At 44.6% G+C, this 13,371-nt stretch overlaps 1 pseudogene; it reads right to left on the bottom strand.

Moving 5' to 3' along the window:
- The window catches only part of LOC146398939 (sushi domain-containing protein 4-like), a 60,880-nt pseudogene that overhangs the window by 29,600 nt on the left and 17,909 nt on the right, over nucleotides 1-13,371 (bottom strand).

The raw sequence follows: 13,371 nt of genomic DNA, 5'->3' as shown, positions 1-13,371 counted from the left end.
CCTTTCATTGTTTCTCTCATATACAGTTCCTCCTGTCTGCTGTATTCAGATGCCAAGAAGAAAATCAGGGTTTGTTTCATTTGATCATAACTTCAAGACCTGAACTGAAGCGAGGGCCACTCCAGCATACCCAACTTGCCTAGGAGAACTTTCTATAGACTCTACACACAGACACTGGCCTGATTCTGCAGTGGACACTCTGACCCCCACGAGACTTTAAACTGTTGATTAGTGCTCCTCAGGGTACCATACTCAAAAAGAATCACATACATTTAACAAAAACAGGAAAGAATGATCTAGTTGTTTCAGGCTTCCAAGTGTGTGCTTATAGCAAACTTTTACAGCTAAGCCATAAAATGCATGGAAATAGGAAGAAGCATTGACACAACAATAAAACAAGGGGTGAGATTAATGATGCCATGATACAATCTGTTTTCATTTGGTGCAGAGACAATTAATTTTTGAAGACATTTCATTTAACTTGGCAAGATTTTTCAGTTCAACCTTTGATGCTTGAAACACTTCTCTTTCATTCACTGTAAGCCTAAGAACCAAGGAAGAACAGTTTTATGTCTGGTTGTAAGTACTGCTTCACAGCAGATGGCCAGGCTTGCTGCCTCTGCTCAAGACAGAGGCAAGCAATGTGTACTCAGGGAATGAAAGTCATTGCTGACCATAAGTCTCAGCTCTTTATCTCCTAGCAACACATCCAATTTAATAAGCCACAATTCAGTTTCCAAAAGAATGAGATGTGTTAGCTTCCAGAGCAAGGCACCAGGGTAGGCTGGATGACCAGATAAGGCTGTATAAGCACTTGAGATCCTCAGACCCTTCAAGTTTGAATCCAGGGAAGCCTTGATGGGAGGTCACAGTGCCCACTGGGAAGGAGGTCTGGAACTCAGAGATGTTCACATAGCCATTAGAAGAGGTGAGTGGTCTCAGTCAGCCTGTGATGCAGGAGAAAAAAAGGGAAGAGTCTCATGAGGGTATCTTGGCACACCAGAAAGACAAAGCACTATACTTCTTTCAGAGTCCCCCACTGTAAATGGGGTATGGCTTCTGAGGACTGCCCAGCTTGTTCTTAAATGCTCAGACTTCCTAATGTCCAAACCTATTTTATTCATAAAGCAACAATTTGCTTTTATATTTGCAAGTGACATCAAGAGGGTCAGACAAGTAGGGAGGTAGTGATGGAGGGTTGCAGATCAGGACACCACTACCAGGGGGGCCCAGGCCTGACTACATATCAGAATCACCTTAGCAACTTCTTGTTTCTTTTTAGGGCTGCACCTGTGGCATATGAAAGTTCCCAGTCTAGGAGTTGAATCAGAGCTACAGCTTCCAGCCTATGCCACAGCCACAGCAATGCAGGATCCAAGCTGCTTCTGTGACCTAGACCACAGCTCATGGCAATGGAGCTCCTCAACCCATTAAGCCAGGGATGAAACCTGCATCCTCAGGGTACTATCACATTCCTAACCCACTGAGCCACAATGGGAACTCCTGGAAATTCTTAAAAACACCAATGCCCAGCCCTGTTCCCTGGGTCAGTGTATCTCCTGGAACCCCTATATTTCTCTTTCTTTCTTTCTGTTTTGCTTTTTAGGGCAGCACCTGCAGCATAGGTACATTCCCAGGCTAGGTGTTGGGAACTGGAGCTGTAGCTGCCTATCACAGCCACAGCCACAGCCATAGCTACAGACACATGGGATCTGAGCCACACCTGTGAACTACACCGTGGCTCACAGCAATGCCAGATCCTTAACCCATTGATAGAGGTGACGGATCAACCCCCAATCCTCCTGGATATTACTTGGGTGTGTAACCTGCTAAGCTGCAAAGGGAACTCCCAACCCCTATCTTTTATTATGATTAATATTATTAATATTATTATGATTATCTTGTCTTTTTAGGACCACACCCATGGCATAAGGAGGTTCCCAGGCTAGGGTTTGAATCAGAGCTGCAGCCACAGCAACACCAGATCTGAGCTGCATCTGTGACCTAAACCACAGCTCATGGCAATGCCAGATCCTTAACCCCCTGAATGAGGCCAGGGATCAAGTCTGCATCCTTATGAAAGTTAGTCACATTTTATTTCCTCTGAGCCACAAAAGGAACTCCCACCCCTATCATATTCTTAAGCTCCCCAAGTAACCTTACAGTGCCACCAGGTCTGAGAACCACTGAAGTGCCAGAGAGGAAAGAGACACTCCAGCTGTTTCAGTGGGGGCGGTGGTAGTGGGGCAGATGAGCAGGCTGGATACAAACTGGCTTCCATGGCAGCAGATAACAGAACAAACACCTGCCTGACATGATGTGATTAAAGGTTTGAAAATCTAGTTGGGCTTTAGGTGCAAGAGGCAAGTAACATGCAGCAAAGTGGTTCTCACACTGAGAGTCACCCAGAGAGAGGGCTTATAGAACTCACCACTGCCCCCCAAGCAGCCCCCTGAGCTTCTGATTCAGTAGGTCTGGGTGAGATCCAAGCATGTGCACCATCAAAGGCTTCCAGGTGCTGCTGCTCTCACTGCAGGCCTGGGTCCCAGTGTTTGAGCAGCCCTGCTGTTGTGAGTCTGCACCAGGCACACCATTCTGAGTGAGCCTGAGACCTGGACCCCAGCTTCTGCAAAACAGCAACCACCTTTTTGTCCTGTTCCCTGTGCAGTCCAGTGGAACATTCCCAGTTGTTTGGCATCCCCCTCTGTGCAGTATCCACTGTGATCACAGCATGGCATACTGGCTTTGGCAGTCTTACTGGAGGGAATAATGACCCAGCAGAGCTGTTGCTCTTCCTGGGGAGAATAAATTGTGTGTGAAGGAAATAATGTATAATGGAAATACCCACTTTCCCTTCTAATCACCAAGTACAAAGTATATTGGAGAAGCTGCAGCAGAATCAGCTCTTCTTCTAAGCTGACTCTGTTACAGATCATGAGCCTGGGAGAGCTCTGGGTTTAGCACATCATTTGGGTCAGTGCCGAGTTAGATGGTGTCCGTATTGGGGCAAGCCCAGGGCAGTAAGTTGTGCAGAACACAAGGGGTATATACATGGGGCTGTGTAAGTGCCAAACTGGTGTCCTGGAGCCCTGCAGATCCCACAGACCCTGAAGATCCCTCAGGATGGGCCAGATAAGAAAGGCATGGTGCCCAGCCATCTTTCTGAGCAGTTCCAATGTCCTACAATGCCTTTTTCTTTTCCCCCAGAGCTGAAAACTGACAATGTTCATGGTAAAAGTGAAGTGTGTGTGGGTGGGGGGAGGTTGGCCATCAGGAATAAACTAGATCAATAATGGAGAAGAAATGGTAACCAAATTAACAGGAAGAAGGAAATGTGCTAGAAGCCTAGGCAGGGCTCCAATGAGTGGACCTCCTTGGAAGGAAGGTAGTCCTAAGCTACCCACAAAGATAAACTGCATCCTCTAGAGAAACACTAATTCTGACCCACAGGGAGAAGGAGGTATTGGAACATGGCTCTCCACAACACAAAGTTCCCTGGGGGAAAATGGCCTTGGAACAGTGCCCCCCACCCTCAAAAGGAGACAGAAAGGGGCTGTAACATGTGCAGCTAATCAAGAGGAAAAGCTAGGCTCACCCTTGGTTGGAGACAGCCTGTCCTAAAATACAGGGGAAAACTGGCTTCCACTCAATAGTTCAATGTGATTTCTATTTGCACTTCTAGATAATAGAGAGAAGGCTCCTCAGAATTTAGTCCCTGGATCTATAGGTGCAAATAATAGTTACAGGATGAACTGTCACTCCAAGGGCCAATTATATTCCCCCCTGGGGACTCAAGAGCTGTGTCAGGCTGTCTAAAGCAACCCCTGCATGTGTTTGATGCCTGAGCAGGCAGATGGCAAGGTGCTAGGGTTGGAGAGGATTAGGGCCCAGACCAGGGGCACCTCCTTGGTGGAGCTTGAGGGGTCTGGGGAGGGATGAAGGTGGGCTTTGGGGTGTATGGCTGTTTGGAGAAGCACACCTCTCAAGAGCAGCTGGCCAGCTCTTCTCTTGTTGCAGAAAACATCCAAGCTGTGTTTTGACCAGGATTTAGTAAGGGGGGAGAGTCAGGAGGGGCCAGAAAGATCCAGCAGAAGCCCAATTCCGAACTCTGGACAATGACACCCCAAGACATCTATTGCCACAAGGCATTTCAAAAACATCATTGGGGGCAAAAATAACTCCTAAAGAAGCATGTTGTGTTTAAGGACATAAAGGGAAACCAAAAGAGTGGGAGAACCAAAAGATAAATGGAAAATATTAATGCAAGAAGTGGCTGGAGTCCAAAATAATTTTCCTGGCTGATACTCAGATAGTGGGGCAGGACCGGAAGGAATCAGTGGTTCAGCAAGTTCATTTGAATAAAGCACCCCACCTAAAAGCTGGCTGCTGATTCTGTGAACAGTCTCCCAGAATGTAAATACAACATGCATCTCCTTTAAAAATGTAACACACAATGTGCTAAACAACACAGGAGGTTTATGGGGGGCGGTGGGAGAAAGCAGGCAGATGAGACCCTGGGCTGCCACTGCCCCCTAATCCTGAAGCTTTTGTTTCTTCAAGGGGCCATGATGCCTCAGCTCTCGCATAAGGAAATGATTTATTTCCAACTCTGGGGCATGAAAAGTAATAACAGAGTCTGCCAGTTGTTTCCCAGCCTCAACATCCCGATTTTAACATGCCAGTGCTTTTGGTGCAAAGAAGATTGCTCGCCCTCTCCCTTGCATTATGAATTATGCATGGACTTTTTCGTCCTTTGGTCCATGTCCCACATCAAAAAAAATAAAATAAAATAAAATTGGAATTAGTGCAATCTCGAGGGCTTATTTTCACAAACAGGGTCCTCTGGTTCCACCAGGCAAATTTAAAAAATGCAAGAGGATAAATATTCACTTTATGGTCTGGATGAAATTTGAATTTGATTACTTTTCTGCTCCTCATGCATTATAAAAAAGGATAACATTAGTAAGAGAAAATAGTCTCTGTAAGATTGGCTTTACATATATTTGCACCACTATGGAAATTGGTATAAAGGCTCTGTTATTCCAATTAAATATATAATTGTTCATCATACCCTTCCCAGCCCAGTTACAAGGCTCCTAATTCAGCAACTACATTTGGTTTCATAGTGAATGGAGACATCTGACATGCTGGAGAATAAGACATTTCCCATTTAAACTTTAAAGCTGGATCTTCAGAGCTGCAAAGAACCCAAGGGACAATGTGGAGATGCTGAGAACAGAGCTTTGGCGATCAGAGTGCAGTAGGGCTGAACCATGGGTTGTGTGTGGCTTTGCATTTCTCTCTGGCATCTTACTGGAGAAGCGAGTCCACACTCTACAATCACGTCTGCCAAAAGAAGAGCAGAAAAGCACAGCCTCCGCCCAGTACCTTGGCAAATGGGCAGATTGTCCCACGTTCCATCATCATGACACAGTAAAACCACATTGTACATGTCAGGGTAACGGATCTTGAATCCTTTGTGACAAGTGATTATTAACTTGTCTCCATGTCTGTATGTCTTGTTATGAATCTCAGCATCTTCAATTTGTGGGATATGGCAATCTACATTTGGGTAAAGGGATACATTATTTTTGGAGTTTAAACCATTTTGTGCTTCATGGCTTCACAAGAAAGCTCTTATTTTCAGACCTGGTCTCTACCTACATGGCAATCTGAGAAGTGATTCCTTATGTATCACAAGGCTTGGGTCACAGTGCTGAGTAAAAGAACTGGTTTCATGGGAAAACAGAGAGAGGGACCAATGGGGGGTGGTCCAGACCCAAAAGGAGCTCTCTTTCCTGCCTGGGATAGGTCACACCCTACAGATGAACTTATAATTTTAGAAATGAGTGAACAAAGATAGAGGATGGGGCTTCACCTGAAATCTCTATCTGTCTGTGCGCTTGGCCATGAGTGTGGGCAAGCATGGTGTGATGCAGCCTGCCTGGCTGGTCTCCTATGCCTCTGCCTGTGGGGTAAAGGGCTGGGCATGATAAGAAAATGTGCTTGTAGAACCACAGGGGGCTGAGCCATCAGTGTATCTGCTGTTGGCCTTTCCCATCCTCCTTATATGTGTCTAAAAAGATAATAAATGGAGTGGCACATCCTACTGCCAGTATGCCAGTATTTCAAAGGCTCAGAGGAAGCAAAGATGGGGTCAGAACAGAACGCAGGGCCTGGGAGGCAAGAGGCAATGCAGGAGTCAGGAAAAGGGTGGTGGGGGAAGGATGAGCCCACACAACAAAATGGTTAAAAGATAAAAGTAACTCTACAATTGATTCATTCTAATTCTACTTCCAGTTTACCCTACAGGCCAAGTCACTCTTCTGCCAAGTTGGATCCAGTTCACCCTGCCCCCATCCCTGCCCAAAACACCCACCTTTAAAATCCCATGTGGTGCAAGCGGCCTTGGTGTCACCAACTCCTATGGGCACATTCTGTTGAAGGTCTCTGATTTTACGTGCATATATGCTATAAGCCTGAGCCATTTATTTCTACCTTTATTTTTTTTTTCTCTTTTTAGGGCCACACCATGGCAAATGGAGGTTCCCAGGCTAGGAGTCTAATCTGAGCTACAGCTGTCAGCCTACACCACAGCCACAGCAACAAGGGATCCAAGCCACGTCTGCAACCTCCACCACAGCTCAAGGCAACACCAGCTCCTTAACCTACTGAGTGATGCTTGGGACCAAACCCACAACCTCATGGTTCCTAGTCTGATTTGTTTCCACTAAGCCATGACAGGAACTGTCTATTCTTACCTGTAGAGTCGGGTAGATGAGATGTGTTCCCAGTTTGTTGCTTCTTACTTTTTTTTTGAAGCAAGGAAACATTTTAAAATAGCACTTTGAGGATCAGAGAAACCTACAGAAATTTCTCAGTGGGTTTCTCAGCCATTCCCTAAAGGCTATGGAATCCAGAAGAGCCTGGTACCATCTTAATAGGAAGCCTGGTTCTCAAGTTCCTCTAAGCTTTGAAGAGTCAGCTGTAAGGTACTAAGCCCTTAGATTCAGGGGGCTGACTGGTGGATGATTCAGGGTGGGGGGTCGAATCTGGGTGGCTTTACAAAGAGCATGTCCAAGGAATTTTTTTTTTTGGCTGCCCCACAGCATATGGAATTCCCAGGCCAGGGATCAGATCTGAGACACAGTCATGACCTGAGCCACAGGTGCAGCATCACCAGATCCTTAACCCACTGCACCAGGCCAGGGATCAAACCTGAATCCCAGTGGTCCCAAGATGCTGCCAATCCTGTCATGCCACAGTGGGAGCTCTGTCCCAGGAGCTTTGATGTGGGGCTGGGGCTGGGTTTACTGGGAGCACTCTGACAATGGCCTCTGGAAACTAGGCCATCAGTGACAGGAAAGCCTGGGGCAGAAAAGGGCCCCCAAGGCAGAGGAGAGCCCTGACAGCTGGAGTGAATTGGTGGTGGCCATTCACCATCTCCTATGGGTCCTCCAGGTCCAAGCCCCTGCAAGCCCAGCTCTGCCTTTATCTCAGCCCTCATTAGCACCCTTAGCTTGAGAGCAGGGACTGTGTTGCCACTGCCTCTGACACTCTGCCTGTGTCACCAGACCTTTGTATATACCTGGCAGAGAATAAATCCATGTGGACCTTTGCCCAGGAAACCTGTGAGCCCATAGCCCCCACATGAGACTGATTGACAGGCTTTCAGGGTGGCTCCGGCAGCTAAGCCGTCCCCAGAGGAAATCCATCACCAGCCCTTCCATGTGCCTATGGATGTCAACAGAGTCTTGGATGGTGAACTGGGTTCTGGTTTCAATTTTACCTCTCATTTTTGCATTTCAGGCTATGGAAAGAGGTCTTCTAGCTGTTCCTCTTTAACAAACAGTTTCTCTACCAGAATAGCTGAATCCCTCCCAAAACAATGCCAGAATAATCCTGACTGGAGTCACAGAAAACTGAGAGCTCTTGGCATACCACTGCTGCTTTCTTCTTAGGGGAAAATGGGAATGACATTTTTTTCAATATCACTACGCAGAAATTACTCACAGCAAATAAAAATGCATTTATCAAGTCACCTATCTGTAAAATCTGGGCTGTAAATAGAGCCTGTGGCAGTCATTTATATGACTAAACAACTATTTTAATGACTGATTCAAAACTTGTTCATGAATTAACTAACATACTCAGAGGGTGGCCAGCAAGAGACAGTGAATTCAATGGACAGAAATGTCCATTTAGATTGTGACATATGGGTTGTGGCTGACCAGGAGCAGAAGCATCCAAGCTTTGTTTCCAAGGGTGGTTTCTCTGCATAGGGCTCTGTAGGAAGAACATGTCAAACTTCTCATTAGAACTTCATAGAGTTCCTGCTTCAGCTCAATGGGTTATGAACCCAACTAGTATCCATGAGGATGTGGGTTTGATCCCTGGCCTCACTCAGTGGATTAGGGATCCAGCATTGCCATGAGTTGCAGTGTAGGTTGTAGATGTGGTTCAGATCTGGTGTTGCTGTGACTGTGGTGTAGGCCCCTAGCCTGGGAACTTCCATATGTCACAGGTGGAGCCCTAAAAAGAACAAAAATCCAAAATACTTCATGTGACCATAAGTAGAAGTTGGGGGCTATGTGTTCAAAGGGAATCCACAGCCCCCCCCCAATCCCAGTAATTATGTACTCTACTCAAGGAAGACTTAGCGTAGCAGAGTTCCCATCATGGTGAAGCAGAAATGAATCTGACTAGTATCCATGAGGTTGCAGGTTTGATACCTAGCCTTGTTCATCAGGTTAAAGATCTTGCATTGCCATTAGCTGTGGTGTAGATCTCAGATGTGGCTCAGATCTGATGTTGATGTAGCTGTGGTGTAAGATGGGAGTTGTAGCTCCAATTGGACCCCTAGCCTAGGAACCTCAATATGTGGTCATGGCCCTAAAATGCAAAAAAAAAAAAAAAGAACCAATTTACTGTGTTCTGTGTGAGAGGATCCCTATGTCACCTGAGGAGTCAGAAGCTGGAGTTCACACTCTACCAAGGCAGAGCTGCCAGGAAGGCCTGTGCCCTTGAATTTAAGAACAAAACTCAGACAGACCAGCCCTAACAAAGCCTAAACTAAACCATGACAGCAGAATATACCACCCAGAGACTTTAGATATATATTTTTAAACCCACCATGTCTGGAACCAAATCCCCCCAGTAAGGAGGGTCATGAAGAAAGAAGAAAGCAGCTGAAACAGGCAGACGTCTCAACCAGGTTATCAGTAGCAGTAAACAACTCTGAATCTTATATCCATGAAAATAAATAAACCAGGATCCTTAGTATCTGAAAATACACCTATAATATTCATTGCTTCTAAAGTTTCAAACAGAAATAACATGATTTTTCTATAGCACAAATGCATCCAGCCACCAGAAATAATTTGTAAAAGGAATTTCAGAAATAGTGTTACCAAGGACTATGAGAAACAGTTTACCATAACTGATTTTGTCAGGTAGACTCAGGTCAACAGTCAAAACAGCTCTTGTTTGCAGGGCATAAATGTGCAGTTTGGAGCTCTAACTAGAGGCATATCAAAAGCCTCCATTCCAGAAATTCCCTTTCACTAGCCTACCACTAGGGTTGTTTCTGTATCCTGTCTCTAGTAACAATGAGGATTTAATATAATAAATAAACAAGTGAGGAGTTCCTGACAGAGCACAGCAGAGGTGAGTCCAACTGGGGACCATGAGGCTGTGGCTTTGATCCCCAGCCTCGCTCAGTGAGTCAGGGATCTGGCATTGCCATGGGTTGTGTTGTGGGTTGAGGATGCAGTTTGGATCTAATGTTGCTGTGGCTGTGGTGTAGGCTGGCAGCTACAGCTTGGATTGGCCCCTTTGCCTGGGAACCTCCATGTGCCATGAGTGCAGCCCTAGAGAGACAAAAGCCAAAAATTAAAAAATAAAAAAAATAAAAAAAATAAATGAGTGGAACAGAGGCCCTAAGGCAGTACTACGCATCTGTACCTACATACAAATCAACTGCTCAGATTAGCTGCAGAGAACAGAGTCCTAAAGGATGGAGCAGGAAAGAGCAAAGGACATTTTATTTGGTCTCATTTATTTGTTTGTTTATTTATTTATTTTATTCTTAGGGCCACACCTATGGTAAATGGAAGTTCCGAGACTGGGGATCAAATCAGAGCCACAGCTGCCAGCCTACACCACAGGCAGGGCAACATGGGATCTGAGCCACATCTGTGACCTATGCTGCAACTTACGGCATTGCTAGATTCTTAACCCACTGAATGAGACCAGGGATTGAAATGACATCCTCAGGGATGTCATGTAAAGTTCTCATCCTGCTGAGCCACAGGAAATCTTAAATACTTTTTAAAGAATATGTGCCATCTGTTAGATATCCTACTCTTTAAAATATTAGCTATGCATGAAAAGAAATCTGATTCCTCAAAAATGCCAAATTTCAAAATCAATACGCTCCCCTCCAATTGTTCCTAGGAATGTGAATACATGATACTAAAATTCACAATTCATATTGGTATGCTAAAGGCTCTGAAAGTCTTGCTGTCAAGAATTCTACTGACCAGAGTTCTCACTGTGGCTCAGTGGAAATGAATCTAACTAGTATCCATGAGGATGCAGGTTCAAACCCTGGCCTTGCTCAGTGGGTTAAGGATCCAGTGTTGCTGTGAACTGTGGTATAGGTCACAGATGTGGCTCAGATCTGGCAGTGCTGTGGCTGTGGTGAAGGCAGGCAGCTGTAGCTCCAAGTCAAAACTTAGCTTGGGAACTTCCATATGCCACAAGTGGTGCGGCCTAAAAAATCCAAAAAAAAAAAAAAAAAAAAAAAAAAAAGAATTCTACTGATCTTGTTCAAGCCAGCATTTGTGAAGAGCATTATGCATCTGCCCACTGGTTCATTCATTCACTGAGTTACTGAGCACCTCTTCTAGGTCCATGGCATTGCAGGGGCTGGGGATGGAGAAAAAGTCAAGAATCCCATGCTTATAGCTTTTGCATAGAGGGAGACTGCTAACAGTCAGATTATCAGGTGAGTGAGTTCACAAATAACAGGCATTGATCTCTTTGATGATGAACACACAACAAGGTAATATGATAGGGACTGACCCAGGGACAGGAAAGGAGCCTCTCAGGAAATGACATTTATTAATCTGAGACCTAATGACAAGAAGAATTCAATCATGTGTGGATCAGGGAAAAGAGTATTTCAGGTGGAAGGAACAGAAACTACGAAGGCCAGGAAAGAGCTTGGGGTCTTTAAAATCACAAAAGAAGATCAGTGTGTCTGGAGGAGAGTAAGAAAGGAGGAGATGGAAAAGCCAGATCATCCAGGGCCTTCAAGAGGAGGGCAATGGATCCTCTTTCATTTTAGAGTGACGGGAACTCCTGGAGATTCTAAAGTATGGGCCATGACATGCTCGGTGTCGCGTGAGTATGTGCAGCAAAGGGCTAGCCTTACACAGAGGGAGTTTTTGTCTTTGCCCTCAGCTCCTGGGAAGTTCCCTCAAAGCCCTTGGTATGTCCTGAGATGAGTATTTTTGTTTATCTGGGGCTTCCAGGCCATGCCAGATGTGTATGCTAACAATGGGATTTGGGCCAGGGAACACTGACTTCAGGAAGTATTGGCTCCACTCTTGGAAGAATAGGAGACACAAAAGTGGCCACAACAATGCCTATGTGCCAATGCCCCAAATAAAACATTGGACACCAAGTCTCAGGTAAGCCTCACTGCATGTCAGTACTCTATGTGTGTTGACACACATAGTGGCTGGGAGAAAAGTCACTGTGTGTATGAATCCATTCAGAGGACAACTGGAAGCTGGTGACTCTTGGACCCATGTCAGTCTCTCTCTTTTGCTGATTTCAATCTGTGTCCTTTCACTGTAATAAACCATAATCATGAGTCTCATCAGTGCTTCTAGGGAACTGCTGAACCTGAGGATGGGCTTGGAGACTTCCAAACTTGTAGCTGGAATCAGAAGTGACAGTCTGGGGGCTCCCATACTTGCAGTTGGTTTCAGAGGTGATGGTGGGTTTTGAGGATCCTCAAACTTTGCACCACAGAATGTTTTTTTTTTCACTTATTATCTACTACCATCCCTCAGAATCACTGTTCTGTGTTGGTGCTGTTCCACACACTACTGTTCCCTGAAGTAGTTCCCAGAGAACATGGTCCTGATCACCACTGTCTACTCAGGATCAGGGTGAAGATGCTGAATGGAATCAACAGTGGCCAATGATGTCAAAATAAACAAGCAACATAAGGCAGAGAAAAGCAGAGGCAAGAGTGATGCTCTTCAGAAAGGATACAACTGGATAGAGTGGGTGTTTTATAGCAAAAGAGCCACCAACACATGGGTAGTTTTGCTTTGGGAACAGGACTAGTTCAGGCTGTTTCTTTCTTTTTTATAGGATATTGACTCTCATGGAACCTGAAGAACAGGATGTTCAAGACGTCATGGCTCTTAGCTCAATGTTTACAAGAAACTATCTCCAGGTCATGCTTAAACCACTGAGAAGTAGCCATGTGGCAGAGAGGGGGACACAGTAAAGTTACTATAAGCAAGCATGTTTCTTATACTTAGCATTTTTCTTTGACTTATAGATTGCTGTATTTTATTTATTTGTGGTTGACAAAGGCATCTAGCATCTGTGTTTTGCTAAAGTATTTCCTTATAGTTAACACTTGAAGAGTAATTCTTCATGCATTCTTGGCTGTCTACTCTCATACATTTCTTTTAAGCATACATAGAACATTTATAAAAATTGGCCATACTGGGGCATAAAGAAAGTCTCCATACATTTCAAAAGACTGAAATTATACTGCATGTTTCCTGGCCATGGTGAAATGAAAATAGAAATACATACAGTCATCCCTAAGTATCCACGGGGTACTCGTTCCAATTAGGAACTCCTCCCACCCCATGGATGCCAAAATCTATGGATGCTGAAGTCCCTTACATAAAATGGCAATGTATTTGCACATACCATATTCATATCCTCCTGTACTTTAAATCATCTCTCAATTACTTGTAGTACCTAATACAATGTAGGTGCTATGTAAATAGTTGCAAATAATAATATAAATGCTAGGTAAATCATTGCCAGTGTGCAGCAAATTCAATTTTGCTTTTTGGAACTTTCTAGAATTTTTCTCTGTGTGTGGGTGAATATTTTCAATCTGAGGTTGGTTGAATCTTCAGTGGAATCCTAGCAGAACATGTGGATACAGAAGGGAGACTTTGAAAATTTAGTAAAATCCCCAAATGTTTGGAAATTAAGTAATACCTTTCTAAATAATCCATGGGCCCCAAAAGAAATCATGGTTAAAAAGAAAAATGCTTTGAATCAAATAACAATGAAAATGCTACATATTAAAATGTATGCCCACAG

This window comes from Sus scrofa, chromosome 10 (genome assembly GCF_054392235.1).
Source record: "Sus scrofa isolate SSC_HxYL_T2T_F1_AM1 chromosome 10, Sscrofa_HxYL_maternal_Yorkshire_Landrace_v2.0, whole genome shotgun sequence".
Taxonomy (NCBI): domain Eukaryota; kingdom Metazoa; phylum Chordata; class Mammalia; order Artiodactyla; family Suidae; genus Sus; species Sus scrofa.
This window is presented reverse-complemented; position numbering and strand designations above follow the sequence as displayed.